At 39.0% G+C, this 24,628-nt stretch overlaps 1 long non-coding RNA gene across 3 annotated transcripts in view; it reads right to left on the bottom strand.

Annotated features, from left to right (window-relative positions):
* LOC138852383 (uncharacterized) overlaps positions 1 to 24,628 on the bottom strand; it is a 387,670-nt gene that overhangs the window by 77,094 nt on the left and 285,948 nt on the right. For all 3 annotated transcript variants that reach the window (XR_011391712.1, XR_011391711.1, XR_011391714.1), the window contains one exon: positions 4,274 to 4,340. This is a non-coding gene — a long non-coding RNA (uncharacterized lncRNA). The remainder of the gene's footprint in view (positions 1 to 4,273; positions 4,341 to 24,628) is intronic.

Consider the following 24,628-nt stretch of genomic DNA (forward strand, 5'->3'; position numbering starts at 1 on the left):
GCACTGTTCTTCCCATCTCCAGGACTCAAGTCCGGCCTGCCGGTTTCCCTGAACCCCTTCATAAATGTTACTTTGCTCACACTCCAACAGCACGTCAAGTATTAAAAACCATTTGTCTCCATTCACTCCTATCAAACACGCTCAAACATGCCTGCTGGAAGTCCAAGCCCCTCGCACACAAAACCTCCTTTACCCCCTCCCTCCAACCTTTCCTAGGCCGACCCCTACCCCGCCTTCCTTCCACTACAGACTGATACACTCTTGAAGTCACTCTGTGTCGCTCCATTCTCTCTACATGTCCGAACCACCTCAACAACCCTTCCTCAGCCCTCTGGACAACAGTTTTGGTAATCCCGCACCTCCTCCTAACTTCCAAACTACGAATTCTCTGCATTATATTCACACCACACACTGCTCTCAGACATGACATCTCCACTGCCTCCAGCAACATTCATCACCCATGCTTCACACCCATATAAGAGCGTTGGTAAAACTATACTCTTATACATTCCCCTCTTTGCCTCCAAGGACAAAGTTCTTTGTCTCCACAGACTCCTAAGTGCACCACTCACCCTTTTCCCCTCATCAATTCTATGATTCACCTCATCTTTCATAGACCCATCCGCTGACACGTCCACTCCCAAATATCTGAATACATTCACCTCCTCCATACTCTCTCCCTCCAATCTGATATCCAATCTTTCATCACCTAATCTTTTTGTTATCCTCATAACCTTACTCTTTCCTGTATTCACTTATAATTTTCTTCTTTTGCACACCCTACCAAATTCATCCACCAATCTCTGCAACTTCTCTTCAGAATCTCCCAAGAGCACAGTGTCATCAGCAAAGAGTAACTGTGACAACTCCTACTTTATGTGTGATTCTTTATCTTTTAACTCCACGCCTCTTGCCAAGACCCTCGCATTTACTTCTCTTACAACCCCATCTATAAATATATTAAACAACCACGGTGACATCACACATCCTTGTCTAAGGCCTACTTTTACTGGGAAATAATTTCCCTCTTTCCTACATACTCTAACTTGAGCCTCACTATCCTCGTAAAAACTCTTCACTGCTTTCAGTAACCTACCTCCTACACCATACACCTGCAACATCTGCCACATTGCCCCCCTATCCACCCTGTCATACGCCTTTTCCAAATCCATAAATGCCACAAAGACCTCTTTAGCCTTATCTAAATACTGTTCACTTATATGTTTCACTGTAAACACCTGGTCCACACACCCCCTACCTTTCCTAAAGCCTCCTTGTTCATCTGCTATCCTATTCTCCGTCTTACTCTTAATTCTTTCAATAATAACTCTACCATACACTTTACCAGGTATACTCAACAGACTTATCCCCCTATAATTTTTGCACTCTCTTTTGTTCCCTTTGCCTTTATACAAAGGAACTATGCATGCTCTCTGCCAATCCCTAGGTACCTTACCCTCTTCCATACATTTATTAAATAATTACACCAACCCCTTATTGCATACACAAATTTTCACTTGTCCTATATGGCAAGATGAGCGTTGCTATTTAAGCGAAGATCGCAAGTTCTGCCTATTCGGCACGACATATATATATATATATATATATATATATATATATATATATATATATATATATATATATATATATATATATATATATATATATTTGTATAGGTGAGTTTTTGTGTCCTTCCTAATAATAAATTTAATATTGTCTCCACACTTAATGTGAAGGTATAAGCTGGCCCTAGAGTAGTTTCTTTTTCTGTTTTAAATAATATAAATGCCCTTAGACTAGGCAGGTCGTTTACCCTTTAGGAGCCAGACTTTTATTTACATTACGCAGCCAAAAGCGTAACAACGTACAAGACTTTATATACTGGATATTATTCGTAATAAAATTTGAGAGAATTTTAAGCTATGGTGACAAACCAGATCCCTTTGCCTGACATGTCGTTCTTCACCTGAAAGAAGTTTTGGCAATCGTTTAACTCATATCTGTGAGGTACTACCCCACTGATTTTACTAAATAAGATCCATATGTGAAGTTCATCTAAATTTGGTGCAACTGACTGATGTGTCAGGTCTTTGTGTATCTCTGTATGTATGTAAGACGCTCTTACTCTATTGTCTTCAATATTTCTTGAGAAAGTGACTAACGTATCAAGGCTAAGCTTGAAATTTTATTTTCATTCAGTTTAGCTAAATTTGATATTGCAAAATTACTTGTTTCTTACGGTTATAATGTATATGTCGTGCCAAACAGGTAAAGCCTGTCAATTAGCAAGAGCTCATTTAGAATTAAGTCTTTTCTAAAATCTTCTGTTATACGATAAAAAATATATATCTTTCATTTATGTTAATGTAAAAATTAATAATTTTGTACCAAAAGAACCTTTGAAAACTTACCTAACCTTATTACAATAAGCTCAATTATTTTAGCCTAATCCAACTAAATGTATTTTAGATACGTTTACAATAATTTAACAATAAACAAACACAATGAAATATAGTTTTTTCGTTAGGTTCTGAATGACTTTTGCGGAATTATTGCATACACAAATTTTCGCTTGCTTTATTCGGTAAGAAGAGCATTGCTATTGAAACCAAAATCTCAAGTTTTACCAATTCGGCACATTATATATATATACACACACATAATATATATATATATATATATATATATATATATATATATATATATATATATATATATATATATATATATATATAAATATATATAAATATATATATATAAATATATATATATAAATATATATATATAAATATATATATATAAATATATATATATAAAGATATATATATATATATAAATATATGTATATATAAATATATATATAAAAATATATAAATATGTAAAATATATACATAAATATATATATAAATATATATATATATAAATATAAATATACATATATATATACATATAAATATAAATATATATATATATATATATATATATATAAATATATATATAAATATATACAACATATATATATATATATATATATATATATATATATATATATAACATCAGAGTATAATCCTTTTATATCATATGTGATAAATCACCGAACGGAAGAGACTTTCAAGATGCAAGAGTAACCATAATAATAATAATTACTACTAAAAGTAAGTTGACATTTTCTACAAGTAAAATTACAAGCTGGATAAAAATAAGTAAATGAAGTTAAAACATTTCCATAAGAAACTAAGAATAAAGTGAACCTCAGAAGGGTTATTAGCCCATGCGAGGCAGTTCCTACTTGTAGCCTCGTTATCACTCGTATATTTGTCTCAACTATGGTGGAAACATTTCAGTGCTTCTGCATAAATTATGCTAAGTGGTAGTTTTGTTCTGCACAACAGTAACCCTATTTCAGAATTAATGTTCACAAATTTCCTTACCAAATTGAAGTTTTCCACTTTGTGTCTTATTATTTCGCATTCTGCAGCATTTTTTATCGGTACAAGTATTTTCAAAACTTTTTTCATGTCCAATTTAAACTTCTTCATACACTTGTACACTTTTATCATGTCACTATTATGTCTTCTGAGAGAATGAAAATTTAGAAGAAAAAGGCACAATATCGTGACGAACAATACACAAATAACGCGCACATAGGAGAGAGAGAAGCTTACGACGACGTTTCAGTCCGACTTCGACCATTTACAAAGTCCAAGTCGGATCGAAACCTAAGCTTCTTTCTCCTATGTGCGGGTTATTTGTCTGATGCAAATTTAGTTTCGTTAGTCTCTCGAGCTCTTCGAGTGTCAGAAATCAGATGCCAACCTTGACCTTCATCGTGATTTTGACGATAAGACACGTGAGAAACACAGCAGTTACCAACATAAAATATTCTCAAAACAACTTCAGGATAGTAACGAAGGGCGCTGACCAATTTCCCTCCGGTTAGGTCACAAGTTCATCTGGTGCTTCAACTCCACACACACAACTTTCTCAACAAACACCACAACTACAAAACACTGCTACACAACTTTCTGAAAACACACATTACAAATTTCTACCATTTCGGTATCATAACATCAGGAAGAGCATCACATTATCACAGTATAATTCACGCATCTATCCTACACTACCACAATACCATTCACCACATTTACACCAAATTATCGTAGCACTATTCACCACACTATTACAGTACCATGTCTACACCAGACTACAATACCAAAGCGAGCGAGCACTCGCAGTATGAGGAGTGAGATACGTAGCGTTGATTAGCACCCACCTTGGGCGGCCTGGTGAGGACAGCCCCACGTGTAGTCAGCGCTGAGCCAAGCAGCAGCGGGTGTTACCTGCAACCACAAACAAAATTATTACTAATCGAAATTAAACAAAACTGTTTACATCAGTAGAGTGTTGTGATCTTATCATGTATAATAGTTACACTAGCTGTTTTCCTGTCACTCAAATGATCAAAAGAAATGTCAATGATTCACCTCAAAATCAAGAGTTTCGGTAAGACCCAAATGGGGTGAGCGGGGAAGACGGGACAGGCGAAGAATAGGGTTGGAGAGGAGTGTTCTTAGTCGAAGAAAAAGTGCTAGGGCTTAACCCAACAGCTAGGCGCTCGTGGGATAGATTGGAGAATCAGGTGTCACTGGCGATGTTGAAGACACGAGAGGCAAGCTCTGCAGGCGCAATCTTGAAACGGTGGAAGGTGATTGGTGGCTGGAGATCGGCAGGAGGCAAGATTTTGAGGTGATTGGTCGTTATGTTTGTAGAGAGGTGGCAGTTACGTCGTGACTTGTGGATATTTCATCATAGCTGTGACCATATTAGTTCCATTTTCCAGTCGTGGAGCCGTTTTGGAGTCTTGCATGCAGATTTTGGTAGGGTGTGGCATGCAAAGAGTACGTAACCTTTATTCGGCGCATGTACACACCCTCATTTACAGGCTATCTCCCCCAACCAGCGAACCAGGTGACTGAGGGTTGACGATGGGGCCCCGTCGTTCAACCAGTACCCAGGTTCCAGCCAATGAGAAGATGGTTTTGGCAATCGCAGAGGTTATGTGGGTACCACTCTCCTGTCTGTCATTGTCATTCTCATTCTAAAGCTGGTTGAAGCACGGTCTGCTCTCTAGTGGCTTCTATTCTGCCTTGCTTACCGTGGAGTGCACTAATACCTATCACTGTACATAGTGTATATAGTGTACATACTTCTGTTCTAAATTGGTGAAGGATAATACAAGTCAAAAGTTTTCTGCTGTGTTTATTTTGCTCCCTTTACACCCAGGATAACAAGCCATTTGGACTCCTGGGTTGTAATACAGGGTAATTTTCATCAGGTGAGTGGAGTCGGCAGCTAAGTCTACAGGTAGGGCAGTTGCAGTGTGATGTTCGCAGCCAAGAGCAACAGTCTACTTGATAGTTCCGTATTTTATGCGATGGACTGCTACAGTTGCATACAACGACAGGTCGAGTGGATTATTCGTGTAGAAGGTGACAGGTTCAGTTGTTCTAATATTAGCTTCTTCCATTTCTTAAGGTAAAGGTTCAGGCGGTTGCGTCTGGGCTTTCTTTGCTAGAGGTGGGCGTGGTGGAGATGAAGGAGCTGATTAGTCAGTTGAAGTGGTGGTGGAAGAAGGTGGTGGCTCCTCATTGGTGGGAATAACTGGAGTGCTCTCGTTGGTAGGATCTGGATTTGAACAGTTGTCATTGTCAAGAATCATGTTCTGCAAGTTGTCAGGTGCAGCAAAGCTGACGACTTTTGGTGTGAACTTCAGAATATCGGCGGAAGAAGGACATTCTGGGAAGATGAAGGGTAGCATGTTGTTCAAAGTTCATTAATGGTCTTGTTAATGGACCCAGGGTCAGCTACGTTTTGCATGTGAGCAAACATCATGCAATAATAAGTTTGTGTAGAAACACCGTCGGGTAGTGGAGAGAAGGAGGTGGTGGTTGGTGGCGTCTGTCAAGTGGCTTGCAGGATCTTCGTAGTGTCTGTCTGGAGCTTTGTTATAGCAGCATAAGTTGGGGAGTTAGTGGCCGTCTTCTTAATGTCTTCTTTAATCTTCTTAGATAAGATCTTACGGACGGGACATTTAGCTGCCAGTGTGTTAAGGTCGCTCTTGCAGTTGATGCAGGTAGAAGCAGTAGTGGAGGTGCAGGATCGATAGTCATGTCCCTCATTCCCACAAGTGGAACAGATCTTATCCTTAACGTGGCATTCGGTGGTGGAGTGGTTATAAGAGTAGCATATCCAACAAGGAGATATAAGTTTGAGTCGTTCTGTTCAATTTGTCGAGGGTTGATGTAATAACAGGAGATTGCCAGGCCGTTTGATAGGGCTATGCGGCCATAATGGTGTCCAGAAACGTGACCATAAACATTGATGAGTGATTAGCGAACTTTCTATCGTGGCCCAATCATTCTGCTCCTCAATGGAAGACCTGAGTTCCTCGGGGGACAGGACCGTGATGATCCTATGAAGACGTTTCAAGAACTCTGATCTTTTAGCCTTCAAGTAGGGAGAGGCAGAGATAACAAAGTCACGTTCGTCAAAGGTCTTCATCGCACTTGGGGTGCGGACTTTCTCGGCCTCCTCGTCATCAATGAAGGTGACGCGGAAGGCTTCCCTCATTGATGCGATGCCTGAGAACTTGACCCGCAGACAGCTTTTTAGGGCAGCCGCAAGTGCAAACTTCGAGGCATCGTTTACTACAGAGCGTATTCAAATAGGATCATTTCATGAAGGAGAATATAGTGTACAGGCTCAATAAAGACACGCCTCATGATAATGTGTACTGTGTATGCTGCCAACGGAGAAATGATTCAACCTTGACTCTGCCATAATTAACAGCGTTTCCCCAGGACAAAGAAGCAATACAAGAGTCGTGCTGGCTCTTGCTGGGCACGTCTTACTTAATCCCTATCATGTCAGGGCTCCTCATTTATCAAAGTCAGGTCTCCTGTCAAGAGTATAAACACCACCACATCCCTCATTTTATTTTGTAACTGTCTTTTTCCTCTCTTTTCTTATTATCAGCTGCGACTAAACGTTCATTATATAATATATATATATATATATATATATATATATATATGCAAAACAACCATTCTGAAAGAATAGAGAAATTCCAAGCGCTTTCGTAACTACTCACATTATCAAGGAACTATGAAAGTAAAGCATCCAAGGAAGGTATATAAGGGGTGTGGCCAACACCTCACTATCAGATCCCACAACGGTTAAACACCTGACGCGCGCCGGCCCAACTGGACAGGTCCTTTGCACAACCACCAACAAACTATTCTACCCAAGAAAATTTTTAAAATTATTTGTCCAGTGTACTATTAAATTCTTCCCAAATTCTATTAATTATAAATGGATCTAATTTATATAAACCAAAGGAAATATTCATATTATTGTCAAAACTGCTTTTTATGAAACAAGATTCAATTATATTCCTGTCGACCATGGACTTGCTTGATACTACTTTCTCAACTTTTTGAAAATCAATTGGATGGTTAAAATCTCTTACATGAATAAATAGAGCATTGGAATCTTGTCCAGTTCTAATGCTATATTTATGTTGTTTTAATCTTAGTTCGAGATTTTTACCAGTTTGACCGTAATAAACTTTATAGCAAATTTTACAAGGAATCTTATAGACACATCCATCAACATTTTGGGGGGAATTCTTTATCAAAAGTTTTTTACTGTATCAAGATTTTTGAATACAACTTTAATATTAAAAGTCTTAAGAAGAGAAGGCATATTAACCAAGTTTTCATGGTAAGGGAGAACCAACATATTTTTAGTTGAATAAGGCTGGTTGTCCCTTGATAATGTGAGTAGTCACGAAAGCGCTTGGAATTTCTCTATTCTTTCAGAGTGGTTGTTTTGCATATTCTAAAATCACCTGTTTACTGTGATCTTATTATATATATATATATATATATATATATATATATATATATATATATATATATATATATATATATATATATATATATATATATATATATTTACTGGGGATCCTCATCCTCAGAGAAGACAATAAACGTACCTCAGGGAAAACTCAAGGTTCTCCCCGGAGGTGTTTGAATATTTTCTTCTCCTACCACCCCCTATATTCTATATTCTATGTGAACTTTATTAATAGACAGAATACTAAAGAGTACTAAATAAGCAGAGCTACTTTTCCAAAAAAAATAAATAATATAATGATTTTTATTTATGGACCAGAAACTTAGAAATCTCACCTAACCTCCCTAAAATTAAAATAATTTTTTTTAGCTAAATTCTGCTATATATAATATATATGTATAATTGGTCAACTTAAATATATTTAATATTACATTAAATTTATTATATATATTTTTTTTCGTGATGCTCAGATCGATTTCTACACGGCAGAAACAAATTTTCATTCGGCTTATACGATAAAGTACACTCTTGCCAAATATATTTTATATTTACATGTAACAGTGATTAAAATATGGATGGACAAGAGCAGTGTGGGTGTAGACGCGCAAGATTAAGATTTACATAAACGATGAGTGTGAACTAACTGGAGTAATCCTCCCACCTTGGATCTTCTGTATACATCAGTTCTTACATATGTACCTATTTACATGCACATGTACACCTATGTTCCGTGTACTTGTGCACCAGATCCGCGTACAGCTAGGGAACTACAAATTGTTAAACTCTTCTGACAGGATACTATCGTCTTTAGATTTTAAATGTTGGTGCTAAATTAGATACGGAAGATAAATGAAAAACAAGTTTTACATGACCTGGTTAATGAGTGAAGACTGTACTGGTGAGTCTAGAGAAAGCCACTTAAGGCACTGGAAAAAACATAAGATGCACATAATATTTGTAAGAAAATCGAATTTAAGTTTGTGAGTCCTAACCAAGGGCGAGTCTGTGTGTGTGTGGGTTCGCTCACCCGTTCAGTTGCTGGCCACACCCAATTTTGCTATATCTGAAATTAATATTCAAGAGAAACATTGCGACTACATCTTAAAACACAATAATAAAAATATTTTATTAAAAATACATACATGAGAGACACCTCGAGGGGTATGGACACTCCGAGGGTATGGACACTCTGGGTATCCATACCCTCGGAGAAAAAATATTGGGATTTATCCTTGAGGCTGTGTGAACAGTCATTTTTATATGAACATATATGCGTCTTTATTTTGTAAAAATGATCCGCAAGGTTTAATGTATACACTGATGGTATGAAGATGTTACAGTACCCCAAAAAAAAAAAACTAGTTTTAAGGAATCCATTACAAATACACACAGGTGTTTGTCAACAATTACATTTCAAACATCTTGACCAGCTCCTCTGAGCTGGGGCGTGTACTCAGGATACAACAAGCATTACTCCTTTCACCTGCATCATTGAAATGCTAAAAGAGAAAACTAGCTGCTATGAGATTCTTAGTTGACCTGATTATTTTTCCTAGCTCATTTAGGAAGTCGAATTCGCTATTTACCCTGATCAGAAGATCTCTGAAACTATAGGAACAAACACGGAATGATTTACTAATATTTATATTGGAAATCTATACTACTACTATCAAATACAACATTACACAGCTCCAACATCGTTACCGCCACCACCACTACGCGCCACAACAATACATTACCACCATCACAACGCCGAAGACTTTACACCTTCAGAAGCTCTTGCCTTACATCTCAACATAAAATATAAACCATTTTCTGTCGTCGGGAAGCTGGCCAGATTTAAGGAAAAAATATCCAATTAGCTATATTAAATATGAGGCAATTAGTCGCCGGAAATAGCTGCAAGAAAATCCTTACTGCACCAACCAAGTCTCCAAATAAAAGCTCCTGAAACAATACTAATAATGCCTGAATCATTTAACAGTTCTCCGTATTCATTATAACTGATAACTGCCAACAACTTTATATATAAACAGACCTACTGTAAACCTGATGAAAACTCGCTTCAAGGAAGCGCTGCATATTAAACGTTTTAGAGGAGCAAAATGCAGAAAATGTAATTATGAAAACAGCAGTAATACCACAAATTTGTGTAATAAGCACACCAACCAAGGAGCAGGTGAAGAAATATAACACAGACCTTGTCTTTAAGACCCCACGGAGGAGGTTACTTTAATCGCTAAAATAGAGTTTAAAGTATTCTTAATGTTAGTCTACTTGCAGCCTTAATATCGATGGGCGTTAAACGTAAGATGCAAAAACCCCCATTAGTCAGCCAGCTTAACGCCCCTAATGGGGAAGAAGAAGAAGAGGGTATGAGAAGGGAGAGACAAGAAAAGGATGAGCTATGAGAAAGAAGAGGGTAAGAAAATATAAATTTAATGCCTTCTGTTCATCTATACATTTTTTCAGCTTTTTTCATTTCATTTCGTTATCAGTTTTTCATACATTCATAAATTTATTTAGTTATCAATTTTTCAAATATTCGCACCAACCTGTTTATTCACACTATCTCCATTATTTACCCAACCAAAACAGTAATCATAAAATTCTTTACTACTATAAGCAAGCCTATAAGTCTCATAAGCTGCTCTGTTACAGCCCTATTACAACCACACCAGAAGTTAACTGAAGACGATTCTGGAGGTTCTCTGTATAGTCTCCAGTTCTGCGATCACTCTTGCATTAAAGGTGTACAATATTCCAGTCTGGTGAAAACATGTGAACTACAGCGTACCATCATTGGCTTGGCATCTCTTGCTTTGAAAATTCTAGTTATCTACCCTATCAGTTTCCTTGCATTTGTGATAGCAATTGTAAGTGGCAGGAATGCCCTGCTCTAAACTTATGTTGCTCCGAGTTGTGTAAATGTTGTGATTCCATGTGTTCAGTAATCTTGCTTTTTAAAACTCTTTAAAAGATTGTGATAATGTGGTTCGCCAGTGCTATCAGTCTATAGCTTTTGCAACTGTTTTGCTGTCACCTTTGTTGAGAGGAGTTATATCCATGAGTTTTAATAATTATGGATGACTCTTTGCATCCAGACTACGTGTGCATTGCATATTAAAGGATGTAATAGATTTTTTTTTTTTTTTTGCAATTTCTGATAAATGTGGAGTTTCAAGTATCTGGACCTGAGGCAGAGTGCATAAGCATACAGTCAATATGATCTTGTAGAGAAGTTTATGATGTTAATATTTTTAAGAATCTGGTACCCAACCTTCTAGGCGTCATAATATAGGAGTCTGTGCATAACATTACTAATATATCCTGGTGTGTCTAATCTTACATAGCCTTATATTCTTAAAAGATAAAATAACTTATCCCTTTGTTTGTTGAAATAATAATCAACATACTGTTATGTTCCATCAGATATTTGCAAGAATAATAAAGGTAACTGCTCAACTTTACTGTGTGGTATTAGCAGAAGCTGAAGACTATAACTCAACCCAAGAGTGCGTGTCTCCGGGTAATACTGACTCTTACTAATTTCTTTACATTTTTTACATTTCTTTACTTTTCTCATCTCCCACGTTCTTTTTTTTTTTTTACAATATATTAATTGAACCATTCTTTTTGTTTTTTCTCTTTCAACTTTTATTATTATTTTATTTATATAGATGATGTTATTATCCTTATTATTATCATCAGTACTGCTTTTTTTCGTCCTAATCTTATTTTCGTGTTTCCTAATACTTGTTTCATTTCGACGTGTGAACGTTCCCTCAGCGGTTTATAGAACACTGAACCCCGAGGTAGCACATCAGGCTGAGTCATAATCACAGGTTGGAACCCTGACATTTGCAACCAATTAATGAATCAGAAAGGCTGCTTTGCCCCCCCCCTCCTGGGAGTGTATCAGAGAGAGAGAGAGAGAGAGTTATTCTCAACGCAGGTGTATGTGGAGTAACTTGTACAAGGGAGCTTTCACAGCGACTGCAGCCTGGCCTTTTAACTCCGGCACTCCGTCACGACATTTTCTCGTTATGCCTGGGAAACTTACCAGGTTGTTAGTAGCTTTCAACGATACAAAGGTGTGTGGATGTCGGAGAGGGAAAAGATGGGAAGGCGAGAGGGAAGGAGGGAAGGGGGCAAACTGGGAAGAAAAGAGGAATATGAAAGGGAGAGAGGGAAATGAGGCACAGGCACGTACAAATCTGTACTTAGGATCCAGTGCTCCAAAAGTTAACTTGCATATAAGAGGGCTAGTGGCCGGCCCTGATTTAGGAAAACATAATCCCTACAGAATGCCATCAGAACCAAGGGAAATATACACTAACATTTCTAGACGTTTATAACCTTGGGGCAGCCAGCCCACAAGTTTATTCAGGTATACACAAATACAGTTACATAGATTATCATACATAGCATACGTGTAGAGATCCAAGGATAACCCAAAAAAGTCAGTGACTTCTCTCGATTTTTTTATCGGTGAGCGTTCGTTTTCGTCGATTATCTCAGAAGTAAGTTATTCATAAATTACAGTTATTACGAGAGTGATAAATTCGGATTAGTAATATTTTATCAGCAGTTAGTGGACAAACAGCTTCTAGCAGTGCCAGTACCCAGCTAGGGCTTGCCATATATGATTTTTGGTAAATATTTTTTTCTCAGTTGTTTGTTGGACTATCTTATTGAAACTTGGGCAATATATGATGGAAAGATGATTCTTAACGTACACCAAAAACTGAAAGAAATTAGACGATAAATAACGGAGCTCATTTCTCAGCCATTATACGTCTCTTAAAACTCTTTAAAAAAAAAAATGTTTACAGCGAACGGTTCGTTGGGTTCTAGAACAGACTCGTGCAATGTTAGTTTTCTCTGTTGTTCAAAGTGTTCTCAGTGTTATTCAAGGTTTTTACATTTTACACTGTGAATTTTATGCTATAATTAACTATTTTTGTGCTTAACAATTTAAAAAAAAAATATTTACATACAGTTCATAGGGGTTTGGAACAGATTAATCGTATTTACATACAATCCAGTGAGGAAATTAGGTTCGAGTCACGACCAAATCGGGTCGCGACCAGAGGTGTGTGTGTGTATATATATATATATATATATATATATATATATATATATATATATATATATATATATATGCAATAAGATCACAGTAAACAGGTGATTTCAGAATATGCAAAGCAACCACTCTGAAAGAATAGAGAATTTCCAAGCGCTTTCGTGACTACTCACATTATCAAGGAACATAGTTCCTTGATAATGTGAGTAGTCACGAAAGCGCTTGGAATTTCTCTATTCTTTCAGAGTGGTTGTTTTGCATATATATATATATATATATATATATATATATATATATATATATATATATATATATATATATATATATATATATATATATATATAGTGCTTAATAAGCCGAACTTGTCGAATAGGCCTGAACTCTCTTAAAAATTTAACTTTTCCAAAAAAAAGAAATTCAGATTGATACATTTTTTCACTGACAATGATGTAAAAAAAATATTTTTTTGACCAAACTTGACTCAGGAATCACACGTGGATATATGTACGAGTGCTTGTCCTTTTTTTTTTAGTGAGCGTTTCTATTTCTGTTATTCAGTTAAACTACTCTATTTTTCACTTGCATTTTGGAGTTTCTCTAACCTCTTTATTAATTTTTTCTCCATGAAGTTTACTTGGTGACTCCCCGGACTTTCGGTAATTCACCTCAGCTAGCTGACTTTCCAACAGTCTTAGGAATTCCAGTCTCTTGGGTATTGGGAAGTGGCTATTTTGTTAGATAATCTTGTTATTAGTAATATAATTATATTACCAGCTATGACTGCAGAGCCCATTGTATATTAAGGAAACGTTCAAGTACCCAGGCCATGGCTGATTTTACAGCTTCATCTAAGCTGATGTAGCGTGTTCTTACATCCCATCGGCCCGAAGTGACAGCGCTGCTAATGGATTATTGCATATTGTATCAATGCTTACTATCTTGTTTGCTGAAAGATACTGAATTCATCCTGTTACCCCTACCTGATTCCTTCTGTGTATAATGTCCTTGGAAAAGAACCCTACTCTAAAACCTGAAGACATCTTACCTCCGACTATATGAAGCCACAGCTCTTATATGAATGTCTTAACCCTTCAAGAAAACATCGGCTGATACACTGGAGTCGAAATAGCTATGGCTACTATCTTCTGTGTCACTAGAACTGAAGTATTCCACCGTGGAAGACTGCTCATGACGGTTCTCCCCCAATTATCTTTCTCATCGTCATATCCAACACAGACAAAGACATATTTCAAAGCATCGTATCAGCCTTTGCAGATGATACTAGAATTTGTATGAAAGTGGCATCCAGTGAGGATACAGCAAATCTCCAGACTTACATAAACCAATTTTTCCAGTGGACCATAGAAAACAATATGATGTTCAATGAGGGCAAATTTCAGTTACTCAGTCAATGGAAAAATAGAAGAACGTAAATCTAGAAATTGAGTATAAAACAAACTCAAATCACTCAATAGAGCGAAAGACCAACGTGAAGGACTTGGGAGGGATAATGTCTGAGGACCTCAGACATTATCCGGGTGCTCTTCACCAACTCCAAGGCCGAGGGACTGATTACCTCATCTTTTGTATACAGTTGTACTATCTTCCAGTTTTGTCCTTGAATTTGTATTGATAAGGCCACTGGATGCCGAAACCCCTACAATAAAGATACCCAGATGCTGCACATGTGTCTTATTCTTGACTATAAACAAAACCATGCCAATTCGAACAATACCAAGAAAACTGCAGAGAGGCGGCGCTAACATTCACATTATACGGTCAACTAAACAAACACTGAATAGAAGACGGAAATCCAATACCAGAAGCAACTTGTTCTGCCCCTCAAGCGTTGGTAAGTTCTTGCTGCCGGTGAAGGCTCTTGATCCAAGGAACTGAACGTATCCGTTCCAACCTAAGTTCTTTCCATTTCCCATGCGTGTTTGGCGCTTCCCCCCTATTAATATACATAAAATTAATAACTCCAAATATTGTGTTGCTTTAGCACACGTTACACTATGTCGATTTTTGAACGCCATAAACATCGACCAAAACATTAATCTAGGTTGCATTACTTTAAATTAAGATCAACCTAAATTTACGTACCGGTACAGTTAATTAAGCACCTAGAACCTCCTGTAACTCGTATGGCGGCGCCAGACACATCATGGTTAATTAAAGAGTTGGCAACTGCACGCCCTGTGTTGAACCTGGAAGACGGGACGCAAGAACACAAATGTTCCCAAGTGAATGGAAAAGCGAGGGGGGAAGGGAATGCAGGCGAAGGAAGACGAGGAAATTAAAGAATGAATACAAGTGGAATGGGGGAAAAGCCACTGAATAGAAGGGAGGAAAATGGCATGATAGAATTTGCGAAGCGAGGCACCGGTAGAGGGAAGAATGAAAGATAAGGAAAGAATGGGGAAGGGAGCAGAAGGAAAAAGAAGAAAAACGAAGTAAAGAATCAAAAGGAAACGATAGGGAATTGAAGAAAATGAACAGGAAAATGGAAAGGAAGTGATGGGGGTGGAATGGGAGTGAGGGAAGGCGAGGGAAGTGAAGGAGAGGAGAGGGGAAGCAAGGGAAGGGTATGACAATCAATAGGGCGGGGCTGGGAAAGTGAGACCACAAGCCTGGGAGAGGGAAGAGCAGCCATGGAATATGGGAAGGGTAAAGTGGATATATACAGACTGAAGACAGGATAGGAAAGAGGATAGACGAGACGATACGTGTGAAGAGGCGAGAGGGTAACAGGAAGACAACGAGAGACTTCAGAAGGGAAAGAGAGGTTGGGAGGGGGGTTAGCAGTGGGGTGGAAAGGGGAAAGTGAGGTGGAAAGGTGTGATAGGGAAGTAAGAAAGGGGAAGGGGAAGGGAAAGTAGGACGGGGGGAGTAGAAAGAAGGAGAGGGAACTGGAAGGAGAGAGAAGTGGGAGAGGGAGGTGAGTAAAAAGTGGGGAGAGTGTAGAGGGAAGTGGGAAGCAGGAGAAAAGCGAGAAGAGAAGAGGCAAGGGAAGAGAGGAAGGGGAGGGAGGGTGAAGGATTCTACAGTAATGTGGGTGATACAAAGAGACTTGAGATCCACGAATGGCTTCAGGAATGCTTAAAAAAAGGTTCGCAGTGGAGGCTTGGATAAGCTCTTGTTTACCTCTGCCTCTATTCTTCTTCAGCCTTTGTCTCTGTTCTCGTACGTCAAGACATACGGCATTATCTGTCGCCTGCTTAGTTATTTATATTCCTACACTTTTTCGTTTTTAAATGCTGAGATTAATGGCTACTGTATTTGGCTTTGTGCAATATAATGATTGTTTTTCAGTCAGTCTTGACACCATACAGTACATTCAATATTTTTGAAGTTGATCAAGAACAATACATACAAGATTCAAATCCACACACACACACACACACACACACAAGACAGAAGGCAGAGAATAATAGTAAAGGATATCAGAATAGGGGAATGACGAGTAGGGTCCCGTAGGGCTCATTATTAGGACACCTACTGTTCGTAATATATGTCAACGACCAACCAGAAGGGTTTGAGTCTGATGTATCACTATTTGCTGATGGTGTAATATTAATGAGAAGAACAGGAGAGGACAGAGATAAGCTCCAGGGAGGCCTCAGCAAACTGTAGATCCAAACAAATGCAAGGTCAAGCGATTTGGAGGTGAGGGCAGACCGGACACAGAGTACAGCATGAACAGAAAGGAGCTGGAATTGTCAGAGTAAGATTAGCAAACCTCCGAACAGCATTCAGTGACTCGAATAAAGAATCCTTCAGAACCTTATATATGACATATGTTAGGCCAAATCACTGGGTCAATCATTAGGCCTGGTATGGGCTTTAGTATGGAGCCTATACCTGGTTAAGCACGTAAAAAAGTTCGATAAGGTCCAATAGTTCACATCCACACTAGTATGAGAACTGAGAGAAATGCACTATGAAGGAAGGTTGAGGGAAATGAACCTGGCGACCTTAGAAGAGAGGACAAGAGGGGGGTAGAAGATTAAGATATATAAAATATTAAGGAGAACTGATAAGGAAAACAATGACAGACTGATTTGATAAAGAGGACCAGGATCAAGGGAACATGGGTGAAAGCTGAAGACAGAGTAGCCATAGAGACCATAAGGAGATATCTCTTTAGTCTCAGGATGATTGCAAAGTGGAACGAGTTGGATGAGGCAAACTCAATATACCGCTTCATTAGTCGATATAAGACCCAAGAGGCCAGAAATCAGAAATGCCAATCAAAGTAATCTAGGAGACGGAACCAGGATCTGAATTTCCACTCCCGTAAACACAACTCGGCAAGAAAACACACCGTAGAGGACAGGGATAACATGATTACGCTAAACAAAATTTTAAAATGACTTAAAATTTTAAAATGACGAGGACAGGGACAGGCTGCCTTTTGAACTGTGAAACACAAGGGCGAAAAGGCAGAGATGGAAGCTAAAAACTTATGAGAAATATGGATGGTTAGTAAAACTTCTTCACTCTTACTGTGATAAATTAGTAGAATGAGCTCCACGAGAAAGTAGAGTAGGCGAACTTCATACATAATTTAAATATTGCTTCTAATAAAATCCAAGAAGGTAGGAAACAACGATTAGAAAAATTCCAATAAAAAGTTTACGAGACTCATCCCAGCACAAAGATAAATAAACTATAAAGAGAGGTTAAAAAGTCTAAGACTGACCACTGCAGAGAAGAGAGCCAAGGAGGATGCTATCGTGACGTGTAAAATTAAATAATAGGGTGTATACTGAAATTGTAAAGCAAAAGGACACAAGTGGAACTAATGTGACATTTTATTGTGGCAACGTTTCGCTCTCCAGGAGCTTTGTCAAGCCGTTACAAACAGTACATGGACACAAAGGGTATATATAGGCTCAGAGTGAGGTGCAATACTAGTGGTGGTAGTAGTAGTAGTAGTAGTGATATAAGTTGTGGTAGTAGTAGTAGTAGTGATATAAGTTGTAGTAGTAGTAGTAATACAATATGGTAGAACAATTAACTCGCACATGAATAAAAGGATATAAAAGCTATTACTTGGGTAACATAAAAATAGGTTAGACAAATATAGACTGGATAGAGGCAGCCTGTTTCAGTGTTCATTCTCTGTAATGTGCTTTGTGTAGTATTAGCAGGAGAGACTATGTGATGGCAGGGTTTACTGTTTTCAGGAGGATTCTTGCTAAGACTTCAGAGATGGTGAAGCTGCCTTTGTTTTGTTTAAAAGTATTAGAAACAGCGATTAGTGCTGATTCAAGGCACTTGCGTCTACGGAAATCAGTTTCTTTGATCACTAATTGGGCGTCCCTGAATTTCATGAGATGATTGGTGGAATTTCGGTGTTGTACACAGGCGTTGTTCAAGTTATTGTTCCTACATGCGTAAATGTGTTCTTTGAGGCAGGTGTCGAGGTTTCTTACTGTTTCACCTACATAAATCTTGTCGCAGCCTCCACAGTATTACACCTCACTCTGAGCCTATATATACCCTCTGTGTCCATGTATTGTTTGTAACGAATTGACAAAGCTCCTGGAGAGCAAAACGTTGCCACAATAAAATGTCACATTAGTTGCACTTGTGTCCTTTTACTTTACATATCGTCGGTAATTCTACCAACATTATTACAAACTGAAAGTGGTTCCAGGCAGCGGTCAAGAACACACGTGGAAACTAAAGGTTCGATTGAGCTATAGGGACGTTAGGAAATCTTTCTTTAGTTTCATGGTGGTATTAAAATGGAATAAGTTAGACAAAGGAGCGGTGGAGGAGAACTCCTAACACGGTGTGAAGAGCACTTACAACAACGCAAATACTCACAAGCCCACCACCAGCCCTCCCATTTACGGCGAGCTGATCTAATTTCCCCTGTTGGTAATGTGTCACTGTGAAGCTGATCCAATTCTTTCCTCTGGTAATGTCACTGAGAAGCAATTTAACTCCTTCTGGTAATGCGAAACTGATCCATTTTTTTTATCTGGTGTCACCGTATAGAATCATATAGATAATCTACCTTGGAGTGCAGTGGTGGCGCGTTCTTCTCACAACCGTAGGTACCTTACCTGGATACCTGGATTACCTGGAGGTTATTCCGGGGATCAACGCCCCCGTGGCCCGGTCCATGACCAGGCCTCCCGATGGATCAGGGCCTGATCAACTAGGCTGTTACTACTGGCCGCACGCAGTCCAACGTACGAGCCACAGCCCGGCTGATCCGGCACTGACTTTAGGTATCTGTCCAGCTCTCTCTTGGAGGCAGCCAGGGGTTTATTGGCAATTCCCCTAATACTTGATGGGAGGCTGTTGAACAGTCTTGGGCCCCGGACACTTATGGTGTTTTCCCTTAGTGTACCAATGGCGCCCCTACTTTTTATTGGGAGCATTTTGCATCGCCTGCCCAGTCTTTTACTTTCGTAGAGAGTGATTCTGTGTGCAGATTTGGGACCATACCTTTCAGGATTTTCCAAGTGCAAATTATGATATATCTCTCCTTCCTGCGTTCCAACGAGTACAAGTCAAGTGCTTCCAAGCGTTCCCAGTAGTTAAGGTGCTTGACAGAACTTATACGTGCAGTAAAGGATCTCTGTACACTCTCTAGATCTGCGATTTCACCTGCTTTGAATGGAGATGTTAATGTACAGCAGTATTCCAGCCTAGAGAGAACAAGTGATTTGAAAAGGATCATCATTGGCTTGGCATCTCTCGTTTTGAACGTTCTCATTATCCATCCTATCATTTTCTTTGCACGTGCTATCGTGGCACTGTAGTGATCCTTGAAAGTGAGATCCTCAGACATTACTACTCCCAGGTCCCTTACATTATTTTTCCGCTCTATTGTATGGCCAGAGTTTGTATTATTATTATTATAATCAAAAAGAAGCGCTAAGCCAGCCAGAGTTTGTAGTATACTCTGTTCTAGTTATCTCCTCCAGTTTTCCATAACGGAGTAGTTGGAATTTGTCCTCATTGAACATCATATTGCACTTATGTCGAACCCTGATAGGCGGAACGTATGGACGAGGCTCCTAACACCTGCTGTAGTTGTTACATGGTAATAAATAGAGTACTTAGGATTTAGCTGACTCTTGTGAGTCGCATCCTGGGAAGAGCCTAAAAAAGGGGCTTGAATAGAATAGGTCATAGTGCATTGTTTTCACGGGTTATTAACCCTCCTAGGTAACTAATCCGAATAGTCTTCTCCCTGACTATCTCAAATGTCGGATCAAGGTACAAGTCTCCCCTTCCTCCTCTTCTCTCTTGCTCCAATAAACAGTATAAGCATTAATATTTTCTCAGGACTGCCTGCCAGGGGACCTGAAGCGCTCTTGAGTAAGTCTTTTTCATTATTCAGATGTAAAACCATAAGAGACTGGTCGCGACTTGCATGCTCCGCCGACTCACAAAAAGGAAGAGATTTAACAATGACTTTATTGTGATCCTGGACATGGAAAGTGAGCTGCTGCCAACCACACCACAACTCGTTCAGCTATTATACTTTCCGTTTTTTTAAACGCAAGTAAACATATGGGAGTTTTAAAATTTAGTAAAATTGGGCACAACAGCAGTATATTGCTACTCCATGGTATATAATAGTTACATAGTATACCTATGTAACTACAGTATAATGTCCAGCAGAGAAGGGAGGGGAGGAGCGAAAGAGTCATAGTTTAAATCGTTGGCACACACACATGCTCGTTATACACTATGTAGCACAGTGTGACGGGAAGCAAGCCGTCTATCACCTCACTAACATGAACACTCTTCCCGCCCCATGCAAACAAAGAAAAAATCACTTTCATGTCGTACAGTTCACCTTTAAACAAAACAAAGCGAGCACAACACAATAATAAATATTCAAACTCATAAATACTATAATTTAAAATGTAAAAGAGAAAAAACAGAAGTATTTACACTTACAACCCATTTTAAATTAATCAGTGATTCAATGGAGCTCTTGACCCGTAAGTTAAGATTATGCACACTGCCACGCCATCATTATTTTAACCCAAGGCTAATGTTAAACTCAAGAATTCGCTAGTCTCCTAACATTATATATATATATATATATATATATATATATATATATATATATATATATATATATATATATATATATATATATATATATATATATATATATATATATATATATATATATATATATATATATATATATATATAAACAGCAAAAAGGTAAAATATATATATATATAAATTCACTCAATGGGTAACCAGCTCAGCTTTAAATCAGCAGCTTTCCGGCTCACCACTCCCCCTCCTCTACCACTCCAGCATCCCCCCTCACGCCACTCCCCCTTTAATCCTCCCACTCCTTTGCCTCCACCAGCTCTCATGTCCCTTCTCACCCACGCCCCTCCTTCACCCCTCCCAAGCCTCTCCACCATAACTCAACTCTTCCTTAACGTCTTCCGGCTCCACCATCACTACCATATTCTCCACAACCATAACACCAGAACCACCAACTTATAAAGTGCCTAAACCACCACCCAAACAGCACTACTACTGCTACACAACACCCCTAGACACCATTATTATACTACAAAACTATCACCAGCACATCACATGATCCAATAAGGCTTCAGGGATCCAGATAGAGGACTGGAGCTTGTGCTAGAAGCTGATCAAGCTATGTACACTCTTCCTCTCCTTATTTCCTTTTCAATGTCTTACCTGTTTCGTTTCTTCAAGTTACCGTAAAGAAATGAAACAGGTAAGATAATTACATACAGTTTGCAAAGTTCTTTTAAATCTGTCAAGTTCTTTCGTGGTTAAGTATCATAATTCACACCTAGAAAATGGAAAATAAAGGCAGAATGGAATTTTTCAAGGCTGCACTTAAAAAATTTTGATCTCCAAGCCAAATTTTGTCTTTACGTATGCGTTTTGCTTTTGTGTTTTTGTTTTACAACTTATCGATATTATATACCTCTTACGCCCACTTGATATACTGGTTACAAATTTACACACTGAAATAACTCCTTACGAGAGCGGCAGGCAGGGTAGTAATTTAATTAATGTTTTCAATAAAAATCACGAAGGTAATGAATAAACTTAGATAACAATATGAGAATCAAGGGTCAAAGTCTTTTCGACAATTTTTCTAAGCTATAAAGTAAATTATCAAAAGGATACCTGAAGTATGCTTTCTGGGATTCAACGCCTCCTCGGCCCGGTCCTAGACCACGCCTCCTGGTGGATCAAGGCCTGATCAACCTGGGTATTACTGCTGGTGCTAATAGACTTCTAATTTAATATATCTCGACGTAGCAGCAGTCTGCCATGTCTGGAAGTACCAGCAGTCTGTTATGTCTGGAAGCACCAGCAGTCTGCCATCAGCCGGGAGGCCTGATCAGAGACCGGGCTGCGTGGACGATGATCCTCGGAAGCACTGATAGATTCTACCAAGATTTATGATTCCATGACTGACTGAGCCTCAGAAAGTGAATGAAAATCGATAAGTGTACGATTGTGGTGCCTAAGCACGAGCAGATGTTTCACCTGATATGTACCTGTGACCGGTTTCCATGTCAGTAGTGTTACTGATTACTTGTGTAGTATACTTAGATAATCCCAGCTATGTTTATAAATAAGTTCCCTGGCTAACTGTGACATCACGAGCCCTTCACATGTGAGCCGCTAGCTACAGGCCTCTCAGTTCCACGCTAGGCATAGACTCGTCAGGCAGGCCCTGGGCATTCCCTCAAGACTCTCACATTATACGCCTCCTAGAACATCCTACGTGTGTAATCTTTCACCTACATCTCCTTGGCGAACCCCCTACGACATCCAGGATTACTCGATCCTTAGCTCTCTAAGAAAATCTTGATAAGTTTCTCGAGTCTGTACCTTATCAGCCGGGCTGTGGTACCTGCGATGGATGGAGTACTGCTAACACCAAGAACCTGACTGATCAGGCAATCAACCAGAAGACCAGGTCTGGTGGTTATAGGGCCTCATAGATAATCACTCCCCCGCCCTACCAGCCAAGAACCAACAGGTAAACCCCTGCAGCCCAACTTCCTCCTTGTTGACTGCCTGGTCAACCAGGTTTTTTGTTAGGTAAAAGGACACATGTGCAACTAATTTGACATTTTACTGCGGCAACTTTTCGCTCTCCAGGAGCTTTGTCAAGCCAATACAAAGACACAGACGGTGAAAGAGCATAAGCACTGCAGCAGGCCTACTGGGCCCATGTGATGGTGGTGGTAGCAGTAGTAGCAGCAGAAGCAGAGGTAACTCTTGGTTGCTGTGTAATGGTGAGGTTGATTATTTCAAAATAAAGAACTGTTGCTAATACTTCTGGGATGATGTTCCCTCAGGTGTAATACCGATCAAGTGCTCAGGACTTGATCAAGTGACTCTTTGATGTCAATGTTGCCAGTTTTTCCTGCCATTTCAGAGATACGCATGAAAAACTAATCTAGAAGCAGCAAATAGTGGAGGAATAAAAAAAAAAAAATAGACTGGATAAGAAAATTCTTAAAAAAAAAAAAAAAAAAAAAAAAAAAAAAAAAAAAAAAAAAAAAAAGCGATTGGACGGGGGGGGGGGGGAGTCCGCTTACATTAACGTTAAAAGCAGATCTGCCACAAAGACAATTAAGGTAACTAAGTGTCTAAAAACCAAAATTTTGCAACACTCTCCCTTCATTCAAAAGGGGAATTAAAAAGAACATGAAGAATTCCTCCAGACACTTCCTGATTAGCCGGACTGTAGTGCTTAAGCTTATTTGCGTGATGTTAGCACCAAGAGTCTGACTGATCACGCTATCAACCAGAAATCCTGATCCGGGAACGGGTGACATGAGCGGTTATTCCTGGAGCTATCAGCTGGCGGCCAACAGCTAGCAGGTGGGTAGTCCCCAGAGAACATGATAAGTAATATTTTACTTTAAAGAACAAATATTAACTGGTTGGACAAGGGTAACTCATTCTGCCTCATTAACACTGCAAGAGAACAACACTTTTTAACACTCACAAAGCTGTTCTTTTCATTCTGCAAGAGAATGCAACGGTGATTACGTGACTGGGTGCGTGAGTGGGTGTATGCGTGAGTATGCGTTGAGTGTATCCGAGTGGGTGGGAACGTAGGTGAATAGTTGGGTGGGTGGATGAGTAGGCAGTTTTTTTTCTGGGGGGGGAATTTGTGAGTGGATTGATGAGTGAAAAATCAAAAGAAAATAAGTGATTGAAAGGGCAACCAGTGGTAAGTCAGTGAGAGTGCGCACCAAGCAGTGAGTCAACAAGCATCGCAGCTATTGAGTGAGAGAAGACACTCGTGCAGAATGACTTACCAAAGCACTCGAAAAACCACTATCCTGCGTTCCCACCTTGCACACTCCTCCCAAGGCAATCACTTCTGCCGGTCTTCGGGAAAAAAAAAACAGAATGGAAAACTTGTGAACTTTTCCACTCTAATAAAGGCGAGGAGTAAGCTCATTATCAACATTTTATACCACCAGAGAATGATTCCAAACCAGACCATTGAAATAACTCTTTGAGTAATCAGGTGGCCTGATGTGACCGGGCCACGGGGGCGATTATCCCCGACGCCACAAACATGTAAACATTCCAGGAACCTTCATCCATTTG

Source organism: Cherax quadricarinatus, chromosome 7 (genome assembly GCF_038502225.1).
Source record: "Cherax quadricarinatus isolate ZL_2023a chromosome 7, ASM3850222v1, whole genome shotgun sequence".
NCBI lineage: Eukaryota > Metazoa > Arthropoda > Malacostraca > Decapoda > Parastacidae > Cherax > Cherax quadricarinatus.